The following is a 10,487-nucleotide window of genomic DNA, read 5'->3' as shown; positions in this document are numbered from 1 at the left end:
ACAGCAAACCGGGAGTGAGTTATCACATTTCTAACTATTAGGGAGAAACAACACAACATATAGTAGCCAAATACAATTTACTTAGCATATCTCACATTATTTCATCACTTTGTCATTCATCAATCACACTTTTCATCCATCAATCACACCTTTCAATCATCAATCACTATACACAGGAATCACACACTTTGATCAAGACATAAGAACACATCAATTTCATAATAAACAATTAACAAGCGTATGCGACAGTTATGCTAAGACTCAAGCCTATATGCAATGTGGTACCATGTCAGTGAAAAACCTCGTCGGGCGCCTAGGAGTACATGACAAGAGAAACCACACAATAATAAGTCAAGTCACTCTCACTAGGTAATATCATAGGGAGACCAGTCAGGTCACAGTGTTTTGCGAGAATGCTCCAACCATATGGGATCAACATAGGCTTAAAGGAGCACTCAAACCGTGTGACCCCCAAGGCCTACACTTCAAAGAGTCCGTCAGGGCCTCTCCCTCCTGATTCAGGTCCAACCCAGAAAACATTTTAGCACACAGACTCTATCTATGAACTGTACAAAACACACAACTCCTCAATTGTTCTCAAATAATTTTAACTCATCGCCCTTTAAGGGTCTTATCATTAACTCGTCGCCCTTAAAGGGACTTAACATCAACTCGTCACCCTAAAAGGGACTTAGCATCAACTCGTCGCCCTAAAAGGAACTTAGCATTAACTCGTCGCCCTTGAAGGGACTTATGATCGTGTGATTATACAATTCATAGTTCACAACTCAATGCACACAACACTTCAATGCACATATATATATATATCAATCATATACATACTCAATTTATCACATACACTTAATCCCAATCACAATGGTATAATCTCAATTTAACATGTTATCACACCTCATGAATCATATACACTTTATCTATGAACTATGCAATACACACATTTACTCAATTGCTTTCAAAATCATTTTAACTCGTCGGGTTCCCACAGTGGATCCCATCACAATACTCGTCGTCCTTAAAGGGTCTTACAATTGTGTGATTGCACAGTTCATAGTTCACAACTCAATACACACATCTCATCTCAATACACATGTATTTCATCATCCGTCACATGTTCAATTTATCACATACTCATAGTTTGAATCATCATTTCATAACCTCAACATAACAATTTATACAAAAGATTTTATCACAATATGGGATGTAAAGCTTCTAAAATAGTTTCTCACAATTGTATCAAAATCAATTAATCAAAATCATGGGTTAAACACAAAGACATCAAGAGCACTCAAGTTTATCAATCAATTCTCATAAGGACATCAATTGGTACATAGAACACAATAATATTGCATTCATAATCATAAAGAAAAATTATAATTCAATTAACATCCTAAAATAAACCCAAATTTAGTTCTCTATGGATCCCTACACATGTTCTCACTAACTCCCAATTGTGAATAACTCATCCCTTACCTCTGAGCGGACTCACGTGTCTTCAGCCAGCGATAGTAACATTTCTAGCGGTTCCTTGAGATTCTTTCATTTATTCCTCTGACTGCTCCGATAGAATTCCCAAACGTCAGAGAGACGGAGAAGAGATTGAAACCTTCACTTGTACTGTCTTCATGTGATTCCTTTTTCTCCCTCCACGAATATTATCTCAAGAATCCCAATGGTGGAAGTGTGCGAAATTGAATTTCAAACAACATATCCAAATTTCATGAAAATTGAACGGTTAACAAAACCGAGATCGTAGTTTTACCGAGACAGTTTTGGGTTTCTGCGGGAAATTAAAATGCTACAATGTGAAGGGTTTTCCTCTAAGCTCATATATGATTTTGAAATTCCCAACGGACAGAATGTTCGAAATTTGGTTGCAAACGTGGTACTCAAATTTCACGACGATCCAACGGTGAACGAGTACGAGATCGTCATTTTTCTGAGACCAGTTTGGTGGGCTGCGGGAAAAAGAAAGGGTTTTGAGAGGAGAAGGGGAAAAATGAAAATGAGGCCAAAAAGAGGCACCTAACTTAACATAATTATTTATACCTAGGATATTCAGCCTATTATTTGTTCTATATTTATTTATTTATTTATTTTATAAAAACAAACTCTATTTTATTTTCTATCAAACAAATAAATGAAATACCCTTTTTATTTTCTCTCAAATCATTATTTTAATTAATAATTATATCTCCTTATTTATTTATTTATAAAATCTCATCATTTTTCTAAAACTCTATTTATTTATAAATAACAATCCTTTTTAATCTAGATTACAAAAATTGGGATGTTACATCATCCAGTATCTTACTGGTGTTGGGGCTATCGTTTGAAAATATGATTATGTTTCTATGGTTCCATTTACTCCAAGTTAGTGCCACCCACCAAATTAACCATCTCTGTGACTTGATACCAAGGTGTGTATTGCAGACCAAGTGCTACATGAAATTCTGCCTTGGGTGTTGCAAAAAAGGTCCCACCATGTTGATCCAAGACAAGGATTCCCACCAAATCTGCCTAATTTTGTAACAGCTGAAGAACAAATGCCCTGCATCCTCCTCCTTCTTTTTTGTACAGAATGGGCAAAGCGTATCATTGAAGTTTATATTTCTTCGCGTCAAGTTCAATTTAGTGGGCAATCTGTCCCTCATTAATCTCCAGACAAAAAATGTTACCTTGTTTGGTATTTTTAGCTTCCATATGGCATGAAAAATTGTTTCTGTGTTATTATCTTTTTAGTTCCTGTCCATTAATTGGTATGCACTTCTAACTGTGTATTTTCCACTGGTATCATTTGTCCATACCCATTTATCCGATTGTTGGAGATTTACATTAATAGCTTGTATTTCCTCCAGAAAATTAGCCCACATACTTATTTCAGTCTCGAACAGTAGCCTCTTCCACTGTAGACACCATTCCCATTTCCCTTTTGAACTGTCTCCTATTTGCAAAATGTATTGCTTTTTTTGTTTCGAGTTTAGGTACAGTCTAGGATACTTTTCCTTTAAAGGGATCCCATCAGCCGCCCATCCGTCTTCCCAAAATCTAGCTTTTGAGTAAGACTCTATTCCATCTTATGCCATGTTGGAACTAGCTTTCCTCCCTGAATTGCGGCACCCCTTTTTTAGGTCATACCATTTGGAGACTGCTTGAGGTGAATTGTTGCCATCCAAGCTTCGCCAACCTCCATATTTGGAATCCAACACTCTAGCCTAGAGTTCTCCCTAATGGTGAAATAGATCCCACTTCTACTATCCCAGGATAGCCTGATTGAATTTGGTCAAGTCTCTAATTCCTAAGCCGCCTTTTTGTTTTGATAGAGATGTTGTCTCTCATCTCACACAAGTAATTTTATGGCTATCCATGTCTCCACCCCATAATAACCTTCTTTGTAGTGTGACTAGCTTGTGTACCACCTTTGGAATCCTCAGTATTGACTTTATCAGAGTCACCCTGCCCTCAAATGATAATGGCTTTTGTTTCCACTTTGCTAATCTACTCTCCCATTTTTTAACTATAGGTTCCCAAGTGGCACAACGTTTTGGGTTTGCCCCAACGAGGTTACCCAAATAGGTAAATAGTAAAACTAGTAAGCTACAATTGAAGTACAAGGCAGCCTCATTCAACCATTGGGCACATTTTCCAACCGCCCCAAACTGACTTTTTGCATAGTTGATTTTTAGGCCTGATACCATCTCAAAAATCATCAGTATTGCCTTGAGGACCTTCACGTTTTGTATGGATGTTTCATCGAAGAAAATGGTGTCATCTGCATACTACAAGATGCTGATTTTTATTCCATCTTTTCCCACCAATAACCCCTTGTACTTGTTTGCTTTTAGTGCTTTTTCCATTAAACCCGTCAAGCCCTCTGTCACAATATTAAATAAGAGAGGGGCTAGTGGATCCCCTCCGCCACAATATTATCATAGTTTGGCACAAAGTACTGCAGAATAATCCTAGATTCAGACCTTGTTGAATGAATTACAAGTTCCCTTCAACACATCCATTGTATTATATGACAACCAAAATGTTATTGCTCTTGCCCACAAACCTATCCTTCATGCAAGAACAAAGCATATAGAGATTGATGTTTTCTTCGTTCGAGAGAAAGTTCTAACCAAGTAAATGGTTGTTCACCATGTTCTTGCACTAAATCAATGGGCAGATGCTCTTACAAAGCAACTTTCTCCAAGCAAATTTATTTTTCTGAGAGTCAAATTCAAAGTGCTTGAGACTCCCTTAAAGTCTCACCCACATTTACTTTGAGGGGAGGGGGGTATTAGAGTTTTGTACAGAGAGTTGTAGTATCCAATTCCAGTGTCTTAAGTTAGTAGTTAGGAGGTTAGTTATAGTTAGTTTGTATGTTAGTTATTGATGAGGACATGACCAAGAGTAAGGGCAAGGATCCACTGGAAGGACTTGGAGGACCTATGACAAGGGCTAGAACAAGGAAAGCCAAGGAAGCTCTTCAACGAGTGATGTCCATACTATTTGATTACAAGCCCAAGTTTCAAGGAGAAAAGTCCAAGGTTGTGAGTTGTATCATGGCCCAAATGGAGGAGGACTAAATGGCACCACTTTGTCTCAATTTTAGAGTGTTTAGTTTGTCTAAATAATGGCCCAATCCTTGTAAAGTTGGCTGACCAAAAATATGGTTTGGGTTAATCAACTAAAAGGGCTTTAGTTTGGTTTAGTTCAAGTTTTAATAAGGGCCCAATTGGCAACCTAGGCATCAGCCTTTTGGGAGACCAAATGGTGGCTGGCTTGATGGCTGTTGGGGGTGACTTTTGGTTGCCACAATTTCAGTTACACTCAGCCATTAAGTTATTTTAATTCCCTAGGTTATTGGCATTAAGTTCTTTTAATTCTAGGTTAGTGGATCATTACTAAAATCTGATGTAAAGCTTCTATATAAGCTGAACCATTTTATCAATAAACACAAGTTGAGTTTTATTCAGAAAAATTAGAGTTTATCTCTTTTATCTTAGTGAGAGTGATTCTCCTAAGTTCTTGAGTGATTCAAGAACATCCTGGCTATATCAAAGGTCTTTCACATCCTTTGTGTGTTGCTCTCGCTGGAAAGGGTGATTCTTTCCTTCCACCATTTCATCTTCAACCTTGTTCTTTCAAACTCCAATTTCCAGAAAATCCAATTCTTCCTAGAATTATCTCGTGACCATAACTCTCATTTTACTCGTTCAAATTAAGTGATTCTTGAGTCTAAATTGAAATTCAAAACGAGAGCTTTCACCTTGTTTTGGAATCACCTCATTTGGAGCCCTGTAGCTTGAGTTATAGCCATTTTTATATTTCTGTCCAGTCACCACTTAACCTACATTTTACCATCTCATTCATCCATTTTATGCCAAGATTCACCTTATTAAGTCCCAGGAAATTAGCACTGCCTAGCCCTTGAATCTTGCAAATTTCCCATCCTTTTCTTAATCAATTTTCTGAATTTTCCAACAAGGTTTAATCCTAGACGATCCTAAGTCAGTCTTTGTGTAATGAGGGTTCATATCAGTTATTGACAACTGTTTACAATCGTCATAACTAACTACCTAACTCTATAAGTATAGAATTGTAACACAAAAATTAGTACTCTTATAATATTTTCTCTTTACTTTGAAGTTTTATTTTCTTTCTTTTCCCCTTTCTATGATTTGTTAGAACACTAATAGCATGAAATAAATTAAAGAAAAAAAATAAAATACACTGACAAACGATAATAGCTATTTGATGTGACAAGAAAGACATAAACACATAGAAAATGTGTCAATGGGGTGTTTAAAATATTTGGGTGCTCAAGTATCATTGTAGGAATTAATAGAAGATATTGCAGTTTCCTATATTAGATGAATCATAGATTTGATTTACTTTGTTTTAAAATAAGATTTTTATCATTATTAGCTATTATTTGTTTCCTATATTATTCCTTAAATCAAGGAACAAACTTTATTGTAATATTTCTATATAAGCATTACTTTTACTGCTTGAATAAAATAAGAAAGTCTTCCTTATTACTTGGTGGCTAAGGTATTCACTAAGACCTATGGTATAGACTACTCAGAGACCTTTGCCCCGGTCACAAACACAGTTAGAATTCTCCTATCACTTGATGCAAACTTGGATTGGTTTTTGCACCAATTAGATGTTAAAAATGCATTCCTCGACAATGGCTTGGAGGAAGAGGTATACATGGATAGTCATCCTGGCTCCAAACACAAAGTTGGGACAAAGGTTTGTAAACTAGAAAAGTCTCTTTATGGACTCAAGAAGTCTCCCAGGGCATGGTTTGAAAAATTTGCCCAATCAGTTAAAAAAACAAGGATATTCCCATGGCCAATCAGATCATACCTTATTTACAAAATTTTCTTCTAAAGGAAAATTTGCTACACTAATAGTCTATGTTGACGACATCATCCTCACTAGAGATGATGAAGTTGAATTGGCTAGGCTAAAAAAGAACTTGGCAGCAGAATTTGAGATCAAGGACTTGGGATCCTAGAGGTACTTTCTTGGAATGGAGGTTGCTTGCTCAAAAAGAGGAATTGTTGTTTCCCAACATAAGTATATTCTAGACCACTTGAAAGAAACTGGAATGAGCGGTTGTAGACCAGCGGATACTCCCATGGATCTCAATGGGAAACTTTAGGGAAAAGGAAGTGTTCCCGTTGATGTTCGAAGATATCAAAGGTTAGTTGGAAAATTGATTTACTTGTCTCATATCCAACAGCATTGCTTTTTGAGTGTGTTGTAAGTCAGTTTAGCTCACAATCCTATTCAACATGATAGAATAGAATGAAACACATTGAGATTGATCGCCACTTTATAAAGAAGAAATTGGATGCTGGAATTATTTGCTTGTCATTTATGTCTTCCAATCAGCAAACATCTAACATCTTGACCAAGAGCCTAGCAAGACCCATTCTTGAGTGTTTAGCAAGCAAGTTGGACATGCTAGATATCTATGCACCAACTTAAGTGGGGGTGTAGAAATTGGCAAGCAAGTTGGGCATGTTAGATATCTATGCACCGAATTAAGTGGGGGTGTAGGAATTAATAGAAGATATTACAGTTTCCTATATTAAATTAAATGAATCAGAGATTTGATTTATTTTGTTTTAAAATAAGATCTTTATCATTATTAGCTATTATTTGTTTAATTTATTATTCCTTGAATCAAGGAACAAACTTTATTGTAATATTTCTATATTAGTAATACTTTTAATGCTTACAAGACAAGTATTTGTAAAAATGCTATACATGTAGAGGAGTAAACAAAAAAAATATTCTCTTTAATTAGTTGGACAATCTGCAAGCAACTCATTTTGCTATATCTTGAACCCCGTCCCGTTAAAGCAAAAGTTAAAAATATTTCAAAATTAAAATGGAATTAGTTCACAAACATAACTGTTGAAAACATGATATAGGTTCAGGTATACATCTCAAGACCATCAATATATAATTAATTCATTCTTGAGATGGGTTCACTCATTCACAACAGAAAAAAACAAATTTAGGATTCCATAATAGAAGAAATCTAAAAAGTGACTATTGAACAAACTTCAGGGCCAAGAAATCTTTCATAGCCAATATCACATGAATATGCTGTCCCTATCTTTGGTTGAATGCCTATCAGTGGCTAACGTTTACAAACCACAGTATTCATTAGTGTCTAACAGCTTTTGAAACTGAACTTATCCTAATTTTTAATTATTACAATATCCAGCAATGGCAATTAGTTTCTAGTTTCCATACATTTCAATCATTTTATAAGAACACAACATTAAAAATTAGCACATGATAAATCTAATAAGATGACTAACAGTCAACCTTTGGAAACCAAACCAATGGTACTATAGCACGTACAAATGACTCAAGTCAATAGTCTAATGAGATCAGAAACTGAACATTTCAACCAACCCAATCGTTTCGGTAGAACTCTAGAAGTAGCAGAAGGCAGAGATAAATTAGCTAGTACAGAACCAATGCAGCTGGAATTAGCATAAAATATGACATTAAGACAATGAATTTGTTCTGACCATCAGTATTCACCTGATACAAAATCAGATTAAGAAACACACGTGATCCTTATACACTAAAGTACTAGTACTTGGTTGAAAATTAATTAGAACAGGATCAGTCAAATGATGAATGAAGCTTATTTTTATAATTTAGGCTAAAAAATGCATAGAATAAAACCAATTAAAAGGACACTAAATAATTAACCATATAAAATTTTTTAATGACCTCCAAACATAGACTCGGTGGAAATAATGCTTCTCGGTATTGGCAGCCACGCCGACTGCAAAACATATGGATAGAAATGTTACTCTCGTGGTCAGTCCCAAATGATAAATGCGGCAACGCCACTCCACACGCCAATGAAATATGAGACTGCTCAGTCAAAGATGCCACCAATGAAGATGCTACCATCAACACTATAAGAATTGATTTATAAAAGTTACTAAACACACTTTGTTTGTTATCCAAAAAGTAAGAGACTCCTCAGAAATCTCTTGTTAATTGAATTTAATTAAAATGTGATTATAATGGAAAAGTTCTTACTCAACTTCCAATCACAAATTATATCCAAAAGACTATAATAATTTACATTTCTTAATATCAAAACCCTTTTCCTTTGTCCGGACTTGGGACCGGCTATGAGAACATAGAAGGAGTTAAAAACTTTTTTTTACAAGGGTTTGTCTAACTCATTCCAAGTGAAAATCGGATAAAATCACCCATTTCTAATGATCAATAAAATTTAGACAATTCTTTTATATTTTCAATTCTATCTTTATTTTATGACTATTACAATTAATGTATCATTTTTAATTTATTATTTATATCATTTATGTATAAAATTAAAATTTTATACTTATTACTTAAAAGTTAATAATAAAAATTATAGTAAAATACATAAATATAATTAGACAAATTATAAAGTATTAAAATTTTAATAACTAATTATAAAAATCTATAAAAGAAGTTTTCATTTATTTTAACTTTAGAAACATTTTAAGTTTAATTTCTTTTAATTTATTGAAATATGTAAAATGAACAATCAGATCATAATGTCAAATGTAAAATGAGAACTATTTTATGTATTTCACTAAATTGAAAAAATTAAAATTCATTTTTTGAAAAGTTAAAATAAATGAAAACTATACACCAAAAGTTTTTTCATGATAAATATTTACCTAGAGTGAATAAAGAATAGATTTTTATAATTAATTAAAAATAATAATTATTAAGATTTTAATATTTTATAACTTTATTACATATATTTATGCATTTTAATATAATTTTAAGTATTAAATTTTAATAATAATTATAAAATTTTAATTTTATACATAAATGATATGAATAAAAAATGACATAAAAGAAAAATTAAAGACAATGCATTCATTAAACGTCATAGTCATATCAATAATGGTTGAATCCAAATTATAAAGCAATGGTCAAAATTCTAAGGGTCATTAAAATTAAAAATAAGGTAGTTAGACAAACCCTTTTATAATAATATAAATAATTAATTATGCTGCATAGCATAATTTTCAATAAATAAATTATAATTTTGTTAAATAACAGCATTATAAATAAATAAATAAATTATGAATTCTGCTGAGTAATCGAATCATCAATAAATAAAGTATAAATTCAGCTCAATGACAGAGTTATAAATAAATAAATTACAAAATCTGCTCAGCAACAAAATTATAAATAAATAAATTATAAATTCTGCTAAGTAACAGAATTTTTATTCTCAATAATTTGAAAATGACATATGAATTTACTTATGAAATTATCACTGCAGAACATGTAAAAAAACAAAATCAAAACATAAAAAGATTAGCTCAAGATTTCAATTTCTATAGGAAAACACCTAAATAAACAACAAAATTAAGGTCTCTTAAGACACACAAATAGCAGCGGCTCACATTAAGAATCGGAAAAGCGTATACTACAATAAAGACAGAAAATTAATGAGTCAAAGCCAAAAAATCAAGAAATTCACAAGAAATATTATAATTAAATATTAAGAAACAAAAACAAGAATTCAATGAAAGCACAACATGGGCTTATATTGCAAATAAAAATTCAAGGAGAAAACACAACGAAAAGATGAAAAACAATTCAAAATATTATATTTATCATGATGATTAAGCATTATTTATCACGGTTCTTGGTTGACTGGCTGCAACAACTCTAGACTCATGTTGACATATTTTAAACGAATCCATATTTTTAATAGCTCTAGGATGTATTGGAATCTAATCTAATGTACCTTAATCCAATATGCGCTTTTCTGGAAAACTTATGGATAAACATAAAAAGTGTTACATAAAATTCCAGTTTCAATTTAATGGGGTATTTTCTTTTGCAAGTGCAAGATACTTGTTTTGTTTGTCTCTCTTTTTCTTCTTGGTTGATAGTTATCTTCCATCAAATCATATTAT

At 33.1% G+C, this 10,487-nt stretch overlaps 1 pseudogene; it reads right to left on the bottom strand.

Annotated features, from left to right (window-relative positions):
• Positions 1-9,765: 9,765 nt before the first annotated feature.
• On the bottom strand, positions 9,766-9,847 carry LOC112998249 (uncharacterized; annotated as a pseudogene).
• Positions 9,848-10,487: the final 640 nt, after the last annotated feature.

The sequence above is a fragment of the Glycine max genome, chromosome 10 (genome assembly GCF_000004515.6).
Source record: "Glycine max cultivar Williams 82 chromosome 10, Glycine_max_v4.0, whole genome shotgun sequence".
Classification (NCBI taxonomy): domain Eukaryota; kingdom Viridiplantae; phylum Streptophyta; class Magnoliopsida; order Fabales; family Fabaceae; genus Glycine; species Glycine max.
Note: the sequence above shows the minus strand (reverse complement) of the source record. Positions and strands in the feature narration are given on the sequence as shown.